We start from the raw sequence: 9,732 nt of genomic DNA, 5'->3' as shown, positions 1-9,732 counted from the left end.
TTGGTTTTTTTTTTTTTTTTTTTTGAGTCAGGGTTTCACTCTGTCACCCAGGCTAGAGGGCAGTGGCATGCTCACAGCTGCTGGAACCTTGACTTCCTGGGCTCAGATGATCCTTCCACCTCAGACTCCCAAGTAGCTGGAACTATAGGTGTGTGCCACCATGCCCTGCTAATTTTTAAAATTTTTCTAGAGACAGAATCTTGCTATGTTTCCCAGGCTGGTCTTGAACTCTCAGGATCAGGCAATCCTCCCACCTCGGCCTCCAAAAGTGCTGGGATTACAGGCGTGAACCACTACACCTGACTAATTTTTTGATTTATTGTAGAGATGAGGTCTTGCTATGTTACTCAGGCTAATCTCGAACTCCTGGGCTCAAACAATTCTCCTACCTCGGCCTTCCAAAGTGCTGGGATTACAAATGTGAGCCACCACGCCTTGCTAATTTTTTGATTTACTGTAGAGATGAGGTCTTGCTCTGATGCTCAGGCTAGTCTCAAACTCCTGGGCTCAAGCAATCTTGCCTTGGCCTCCAAAACTGTTGAAACTACAGATGTAAGCCACCATGCCTGGCTAATTTTTTGATTTATTGTAGAGATGATGTCTTGCTATATTGCCCAGGCTGGTCTCGAACTCCTGGGCTCAAGCAATCCTCCTGCTTCGGCTTCCCAAAGTACTGGGATTATAGGTGTGAGCCACCCTGCCCAGCAAGAACACAGGTTTTGCTCAAGAGGAATTTGAGAACTTGGGTCAAGTGAAGAGGACACTGTCCTCCAGAGCAGTGTCTCCTGAGGGAAGGTGACAGGAGGGTCTCAAGGGGTGACGGAGAGGGAGTCACTGCACATGGAGGGGGTCCCAGTGGCACAGACACAGTGAGTCATCCTGTCAGCTCACGGGTTGCATGATGTGACAAAGCCACAGCTCATCCCAGGGTGCAGATGCCAGCAGGGAAGCTTACTCGGGTCATCTGTAAGTTGCTGGGGTCTGTCAGGAGTTGGCCTTCACCGGCAGGGTGGCCATATCCCCCACGGGCTGCAGGACAAGGGACTGGGAACAGGCTGGTTGCTCAAGTGCATTAAACACCTATCACCCCTAAATCCCCTCCTTCCTGTTCACACTTGGACCGAGCACAGGCTGTGGAGAGCCCTTGGGCTAGGGGTGAGGGGCTGGAGGATGGGGAGGGAGTCACTCCTTGTGGGTAGGGCCAGTGGGTGCCCAAGGAGTGGTTGTCGGAGGGCAGTGGCAACGAGGGGATTTCTCCTTGGGGCCCTTGCACGGGTGCTGAGGACCAGGGAGCACGCTCAGGCAGGCCACCAGGGGACAGCTGAGACACCCTGCCCAGGAGGGCCGAGAAGGATGCCCAGTCCAGGGGCCTGGACGCAGTCTTGAACTAGAAGCTCCATGCTTGGGAACTTGGAGTTGGGGGAAGAAGAGAACAGGAACAGGAACCACAGGGACAGTCGTGATCACCCATCAGGCCGGTTGCGGCTGTGCGTTTAGCCCTCAGCACTAGGCCATGGGGAGGTCTAGGGTAACTGCCCCAGAAACCCTAGGGTGTCTTGTCCTGCCTTCTAGTGGGACAGGGAGGAGCGAGGGAGGGGGGTGCTAGGAACCCAAGCTGTGTAGACAGAGGGCCAGGCCTGGCTATGGCAGCATCGGGCTGAGATTTGCAGCTGTGGGAGAAACAGCAGTCAGGAGGGTCCACTCCATCTGGCTGGTGACACCGAAGGGACCCCATTCCCTTGTGCATGGAATTGTAACCTCAGGATGCCAACCCGCCTTCTTGGGGTGCTTGTAACAACCCATGGGTGTGAGACTCTTGGCACCCAGTGGCACAAGGAAGGTTTGCTTCCTCCCAGCAAGCAAGTCCTGAGAGAGCACTGGAAGGTGAGCCACTCAGGGCGGGGACGCGAGGCTGTTTTGTCCTTGGCTATGTCCAGTACTCAGTCCAGTGCCCCATGGAGGAGACCTCTGTAACTGTTACCTAAACAAATCACAGTAGAATAAAAGCGAGAGTCCCAAAGTGCTGGCTCTCCCATGTCTGGGTGCTGGGCCGTGTGTCTGGCGTGGGCTCTCCCAGAGGCAGCCCCAGCCACAAGGATGACCCACGGGCACGTCCTGACTGTCAGTCATAATCCACGCGCCATCCACCACTATTGTCTTCTCTTGTTTCTGTCTCTAGCATTCGCTGGCTTTCTCCCTCAGTCACTGAGAGTTATTTCCTGGAAATTTATGGCCTCTGGCCGAACTCAGAGCATCTGTTTTCCAAACTGGGCAGTTTCCAGACTGGAAGCTCCACCGACAAAATGGACTAACACCCCGTACCCCAAACAAACCTGACTGCCTCCCTGGGACTCAGTTCGCAGAGACCTTCTGGGGCACAGGAGGGGGCTGTTGGTGTGAAGTTCAAAGCCAAGCGCCAGCTCAGAAGAACTTGGAGCCAGGCAGACCCTTGGCATTCTCAGTGTGGTCTGGCTTTCTCTCCCTGGGCAGAGCAGAGTGTTACACCCTGATGCCCTCGGTGCCTCTTGGCGACACATTCCAGTCTTTCCCCCAACCACGAAACCACTCTCGGCAGCGCTTTTGATTGACAACAGCTATCCGGTCCCTCACAAATGCTACTTAGAACCATGCACCCATCCTTCCACAGTCTAGCATGTTCTGTTGAGTTCTCAGCTGAACTGTGAGAAGCGTCTTGTGAAGCGAGGCCCGGCTCCCAGGGCTTCCGTCTGGAGGGGCCTGCTCTGCCCCCTTGAACCTCTTCTACGGGACTGTCCCATCTGGATGCAGACAGCCTGTCATTGTCCGTGATGGCAGCCCAGTCCGTTTGGGTACTGGTGGCAGTGCTTTCCCTTGCCGTGACGTCAACACACATCTGCTCACCGAGCTGGCTTCCAGGCCCGCTGGCATTAACGGGGGCTGATGGGAATGGGGGAGTCGGGAAAGGCCTGGGAGGCGTGGGAGAGACATTTCCAATCCATCACAAAAATGTTTAAACCCCAGCAAAGCTCTGCCAACAGCGATTGCAGGAGACACTTCATTTTCCTCACCCAACATTCCATTAGGTGATAGCCAGCTAGCAGCACTTTGAAAGCCATTTCTGGGCTGGTGTGTGTGTTCGCATTTTATATGCCAGAAAATGCGGTGCTTTTCCCAGGGTGGCTGCTTCGTGGGGATCGTGCCACACCTGCGGTGGGATACAGGGCGCCTGGGTCCACCTGGTGGGTTTGAAAGAGACCCGGGGGAAGGTCTTGGGACCAGGTGGATGCTCTCAGCTGCACAGAGAGGGGGCTGATGGGAAAGGGGCACGGCCGGCACCAGGGTGTGGCAGGAAGGAGTCCCTTGCCCCCAGAGTCACGAGTCCTGATGCCTGGCTGTTCTCAGTGTCCTCACAGCCATCGTCTCTCCCCCCCGCCACCCCCATCTCACTGGTACTCTCCTCGGTGGGGTGGTCCCCACTGTATTTTCTTGGCATCTGACCTCCTGCCCTCCTGCCAGGGTTCTTTCTGGAATGCAGACCTCCCGCCCTCCCAGGCCAGACATTTACAGAGGCTCCTCTTGTCCTCCTCTTGTCCTCCGGTGGCCTCAGCAGCTGGCCCCTTCTCCAGCCTTCAGCACAGGGGTCCTGATGGAAACTCCACACCTTCCAGAACGTGCCTGTCCTGCCTGTGCCAGGACAGAGCCCCCTCTCTCCACTTAGCTGCCTCCCTTGCAGGCCACAGCCCTGGGTGGGGCTTTTCTCTGGACCTAAGATGTTTTCCCTGTCCCCCACCCCCGCTCCCTGCACCCCTCAGCACCGGGCTCTCCTCTCTCCATCCCTGCCCTGAGCCCGTGTGGATGTCTCTGTTTGCTCCATCTGGGCCTGCCGCCCAGCCTCCTACCAAGCCTGGAGCCTCTCCAAGGCGAGCCATCACCCAGCTTCCTGTTCCTGAGGTCAATGACGGAGGACCGTGCTCACAAATTGTGCTTAAAAAGTGAGAGATCGGCCGGGCACGGTGGCTCACGCCTATCATCCCAGCACTTTGGGAGGCCGAGGTAAGAGGATTGCCTGAGCCCACGGGGTTCGAGACCAGCCTGGGCAACCTGGCGAGCCCTCGTTTCTACAATAAATCACAAAAATTAGCTGGGTGTGGTGGTGTGTGCCTGTAGTTCCAGCTCCTTGACAGGCTAAGGTGGAAGGATCGTCTAAGCCCAGCAGGTCGAGGCTGGGGTGGCCGTGAGCATGTCACTGCACTCCAGCCTGAGCAACAGAATGAAACTCCATCTCAAAAAAAAAAAAAAAAAAGAAACAAGCGAGAGACCAAAAGGGAAGGACTTGGGTGGGAAGAGCAGCACAGATACAGCACGAGAGGCTCCATCTGAAATGGGTCATGTTGCATTACATGGAGCCCATGTTTAAAGGTATCCTTGAGTTTTTTGTTTTTTTTTTGAAGCAGGTGGCCCAGGCTGGAGGGCAGTGGTGCCATCATAGGTCACTGTAGCCTCAAACTCCTGGGCTCAAGTGATCCTCCTGCCTCAGCCTCCCAAGTAGCTGGGACAACAGATGCACACCACTACACCCCACTAAATTCCCTTTAAACATGAGAATAATAGCAGCAGGGAGAGACATCTTTTCTTTCCAAGAAATGGAATTTATATGTGTTCTAGACATGTTACTATATGTTGTCTTGACTTATTTCATGGCACAAAAATCCATGACCTGGTCGGGTGTGACTGTGACCAGGGCGCTGTGACCTCCTCGGTGGCCTGTGGCTCCTGCCCTGCCCCATCCTGGCTTCATCTATGAGGAGCGGCCATGGATACACTGGCTGTCGCAGCCTTGAAACCTAAGCCTCACACACATGCCCTGAGCTGGCCACCTTCCCACGAGCATGCCTAAGGCGAGCTGAGGCGCTCGGCCCTTGCCTTGCTTGTTCAGCCTGTGAGCGGTGTAGGGAAACGTGGCTGTCAGCCTTTTTTTCCAGAAGTTGATTTGCATTAAAGTTGGATGTATAAGCACTCACTTACGTAACACAGGGTCCATGTAATGTGTGTGCATAGGTGTGGAGGGGTGGGGGCAGGGTGTGCATTTCCCAAAATGTCTTGGCACGCATGTGAAGGGAGAATAAGGGATTTCTGAATTTAGACTGTGGGGTTTCCCAAGCATAGCAGGCACGAAAGATGACTGAGAAGGGAGAGGCGGGGGGGGGGGGGGGGGGGGTGGGCCTACAACATGGCCAGGAACGCCAGGCTGTGCCAGGCTGGGCTGGCCCGCACACGAGTATACGGGTGTGTGTGTGTGTGCGTGTGCTATGGATGAACATGGGCTGTGAATCAGGCAGGCCTAAGTTGGAATCCCGTCGTCATCACTAAGCATCCTTGAGCAGGTGACAGCTCACTGAGCCTGTTTCCAGGACTTTACAGTGGAATCAGTGATCCCCAAAAAGTAGAGCGTGACCCCCCAGAGACAGCCACACCCTGATCCCTGGAATCTGTCGGGATGTCGCCTTATATGGCAAAAGGGACTTTATAGATGTGTGATGAAGTTCTGTGACCTGTCATCTGGAGGTTGTCCTGGCTACACTGGGTGGGCTCAGTCTACACCCTTGAGCCCTTAAAAGCAGGGAACCTCCCCTGGCAGGAGGCAGAAGGAGAAGCCAGAGGGCTCTGAAGCCTGGGGTTCCCCAGCGCTGTTGCCAGAGGGGCCCACTCAGAAGCGGCCAAGGGAGGCCCTGGGGCGACAGTCAGAAGAAAGGAAAGCCTCAGTCCTCAACCCCAACTGGAGGAGCTTGAAAGCAGAGTCTTCTTCAGAGTCTCCAGAGAGACGTGTAAATCTGTCGCCACCTGGATTTCAGCCTGCTGAGACCCTCAGTGGAGGACCCAGAGCAGAGCTCATTAGGGCAGTGCTAATGACTCGGCCTGCCCCAGGCTGTTGTGAGGTGACCTGGATGAGGCAGGGCCTCTGCTCCCCACCCCATCGCCTACCCTGAGGCTGTGTGTGGGAGAAGCTGGTGAAGGGAGGCTCTGCCCTGCCGCCACCGTTTAATCTCTTTCAACCTCACCGTTTCTGTGGTCCATGGTTCAAGGTTAGGGAAATGGCCTCGTCCCAGGCGAGCGTCCAAGTCTGGTGGGAAGTCCCTTTCCCCAGATGGAGAGTAGTGTTAACGCAGGTCTTGTCTGGGCCGCTTTGCTGAAGCCCTGTGATCCCTCGGGGGTGAGTTTCCCTGCTGCTCCAAATTTCTCTGGGGGGTAATCAAGCCCTCTCAGACTCGGGGGGGGGCACTGCTCTCTCAGTAGATAAACGTGTTCCCTGGCGTTTGCAGTGATGTGGCTGCTGGAGACCAGGGCTAATGCTTGTCCAGGACAGAGGCCCAGGATGGAGACTGGACTGTCCCAGTGGTGGGGGAAGTGCAGTTTTGTGCCCAGAATCAAGGCTGTGTTTTGTGGGCTAATAAGATGCTCTCTGCCCAAGTTCATGAGTTCATGCGAGAATAATAACAAAGCTGGTTGCAGTAGCTCCTGCCTGTAATCCCAGCACTTTGGGAGGCTGAGGCTTGCGGCTAGGTGTTTGGTCAGTGGGCCAGTGCTGTGGGTATGCAAAGAATTGCACAGAAATTGGATTAGAAAAGTCTGTTTATTTAGGAAACAGATTAGAGAGAGAGAGCATGGATGTACCTCTCCAAGATTGGGGAGGGGGCCAGAGCTTAAAGGAAGCCTGGTGGCCCATGCTTGAGACTAGCAGCTTTTTTCAACTTCTAGTTTTAATAGGGGGCAGGCAGGCACTCACAGGTGCTGATGTCACAGTGATGGGGTCTGTTTCTCATTTCTCTAATGAGTGATGGATACACGAGTCAGCCACACAGATGAGAAAGGCAGAACCGACAACCGAGAGACAGATTCTTGGGAGATGTTAATCTCAATGTCCTGGGACTCACCCAGGGTTCTGGAAAAGGGTTGCTGTTGTGTATGAGCTCAAGGAGGCCAGAGAAATTCCATGTTGGGCTCTGTCCTTTCACTAGGAGTTCAAAACCTGGCAGGGCAACGTAGTGAGACTCCATCTCTGTAAAAACCAAACAAATTTTATTTAAAAGCATGATAACAGAGCAGAGCCTGGGAATGTGAGATAACCAGAAAGCAAGGTCCCCAGCACACATGTAGATGTGTGGGCCTACAAGTGATGGTGGTTGGGGAGTGTCTGTCTCTGCCGGCCACCATCCTCTCCACTCCCTTTGTCCTCAGTGGTTTACAGTCGGCCAAAGGTAGAACGGGCGACGTCACAGTGTTCACCGTAGACGTATATGTATGCGTTGCATGTGGCTCTGTGTAAATCACTCTGCCCACGTGTAAGGGGGGTCCCGTTCCTGTTTGGAAAGCAGCTACACACTGGAATTAGAGCCCTGGCCAGTGTGGGCGGGCAGGGGCATGTGAATCTCTGGGGTTTGCTTCCTGGGGAGACCGCTGCCCCGTCTGCCTGAATTCCTGTCCCCTTTCATGGGGAGCCAGGTGAAGCCGGTCTAGTGAGGGTTAGGGCCCGAGGACTTGAGAACACAAAGGCTGAGGAGGAGATGGAGGGAAGAGGGGGATGAGGGTGGAGGATGAGTTGTTCTCAGGTATGAACCCGATGCTGGAAGAAAGTGAGCCCAGGATACCCAATGGAGTGAGACCGTCACACATCTCCCTGCCTAGAGTTCAAAGTGGGCCAGGTTCTGCATGAGACTGCATTTGTCACTAGGGGATTATGTGGGTGCTGACTCAGTTGGACACCCCAACACACACCCTCCCCAAGATCTTCCTGCTCCCCCCAACCCCAATCAGGAAGTGACAAGCCTCGGAGAGCAGAGGCCAAGGCTGCACGTGGAGGGTCCACTGCCTCCAACCTCCTCCTATGGCTCTTCCAATAGCCCTTGGACAAGCCCCCTGCATGGCCACAGGGTGACAGGACTTTCCCCAAGGCTTGGCAGTGCCTGTGAACCACCAGGCCTGGCTTGCGGTCCCGAGAGGGTGTACAGCCTCATCCCAAAGTCTTTGTATCCGTAAGAGCAGGAGGACAGCCCTGTGTCCCGGGTGTTAACAATCCCACCCCATAGGACCTAGATGCCATCTGCTGGTCTGAAGATGCTACCTGGTCCCTCAACCCACTTCTTGACCCCACAGGGGCACAGCTCACACATCAGGCACATCCTGCAGCCATTTCAGGCCCACGAGCTGGACCCTAGAGTAGACACACCCTTGACTCATCTCAGACCTCAGGGTTGGGGGACCGAAGACAGACGTTCTTCAGGACTGGACGAGTAGGTTGGTAGGATAGGGCTGTGGCAGAGTTGTAGATGTGTCATCATTGTTAGTTTGTGAGTGCTGTGAAGTCAGTGTCTTTGGGTCCCCAGCCACATTGACCAGTGAAGGCTCAGGACTGAGGTGGGGGTGTCAGGGCAAGACCTCAAATTTCGGAGCTGGGGAGACAGGTTCTGGTTCCAGCTACTCAGTTGTCCCTTGTTCCATCAGAGCCACTTCTGCGTTTTAAGAAATGACATCCAGAACCCCCAAGCAGGGCTGTGAGGGGGACCAGTTGGCCACCACCTCAGGAGTACCCGACAAGCCTGGCCCAGAAGCAGGCAAGGTGCCTTCCCCCCATGGCGCTTGTTTGCAGAATTGCGATACTTGACTTTTGCACTAAAGTCACAGACAGGAAAACGAGAAGGAGGAAGAGTGGCTCCAGGGGCACGGGAAGACGCAGGCGTCCAGGGACACCTGTGATAGTGTCCCCACACATCGATGGAGGCCTCAGTCACCCCAAGAGGTTGGTGCCGCAGCCCAGTCAGGGCTGGTGGGGTTGAGGCGAGGCCTCAGTGTCCAATGAGCCCCAGAAGCAGGTGAGGTGTCAGAAGATGTCAGAAGGCAGAACCTCAGGGGGTGCAGGAGAAGGAAGTGGGAGACCAGAAGGGAGGGGAGAGGGACCAGAGCCAGGCGGGGCCGCTGTCGAGGATGGCGGCCTGTGTGCGACAGCGGTGAAGGGGAGGGGCTGGACAAGCAGAGGGAATCCATGGGCCAGCAAAGAGAGGCAGGGAGGGAAGGAGCCAGAGGGCGGAGGCAGAAGGACATATGTCTCATCTGAGTACACGGAGAGGGAGAGCCCTTCGCGGAAACACACTCATGTCTCGGCAGAAGCTGGCGCCGTGTGCGGCCGCATCTTGTAGGCAAGGACTCCGTCTCCGGCATCCAGGGATGGCGGGCTTTCCTATTTGGAAACGGAGGCGGCCCCGTTTTCGCTCTTTGGAGAGGAGGAGGCTGGAGCACAGGCACGTGAAGGGAGCCGTCCCAAGACTCAGAGTGAAGCCCGCCGCAGGGTGGAGGCGTGGGCACCTGCAAGGACGCGGGCTCGTCCTTGCTTACGTGCTTACTCACGCAGACACCCGGCTGGGGACACCCCTCACATGGTGTCCCTGGCCAGAACTAGTGCACTCTGTGCCACGGGCTGTCGGAGAGTCCAAATCTCAAGTGCAAAGCCCGCAGGTTTCGGGTGCTTCCTGCAGGGCGGCAGAAGATGGGCAGAGCAGCTGTTGACTGTCTGAGAAGGTAGGACACAGGTGGGCAAGGGATGCCCGTGTAAAGGCTTGGGCAAGATCTGCCCGGCAAGTGTCTCTTCGTAACTGCTCCAATCTTCCCATCACACTGGGAGTGTGCCCAGCAACTCTCAGAAGGCGACTTCAGGTGATGCCCACAGCAGTCCTGCGAGTGTTTCTGTGATCTGTGTGACAC

The 9,732-nt window shown here is 55.7% G+C and overlaps 1 protein-coding gene across 1 annotated transcript in view; it reads left to right on the top strand.

The window, feature by feature from the left end:
* The window catches only part of GALNT14 (polypeptide N-acetylgalactosaminyltransferase 14), an 81,185-nt gene that overhangs the window by 55,940 nt on the left and 15,513 nt on the right, over positions 1-9,732 (top strand). The window lies entirely within an intron of this gene.

The sequence above is a fragment of the Carlito syrichta genome, unplaced genomic scaffold (assembly GCF_000164805.1).
Source record: "Carlito syrichta isolate Samal-C Ts95f unplaced genomic scaffold, Tarsius_syrichta-2.0.1 Scaffold303375, whole genome shotgun sequence".
NCBI classification, from domain to species: domain Eukaryota; kingdom Metazoa; phylum Chordata; class Mammalia; order Primates; family Tarsiidae; genus Carlito; species Carlito syrichta.
The sequence above is the reverse complement of the archived record's forward strand: the minus strand, read 5'-3'. Positions and strand labels throughout refer to the sequence as shown.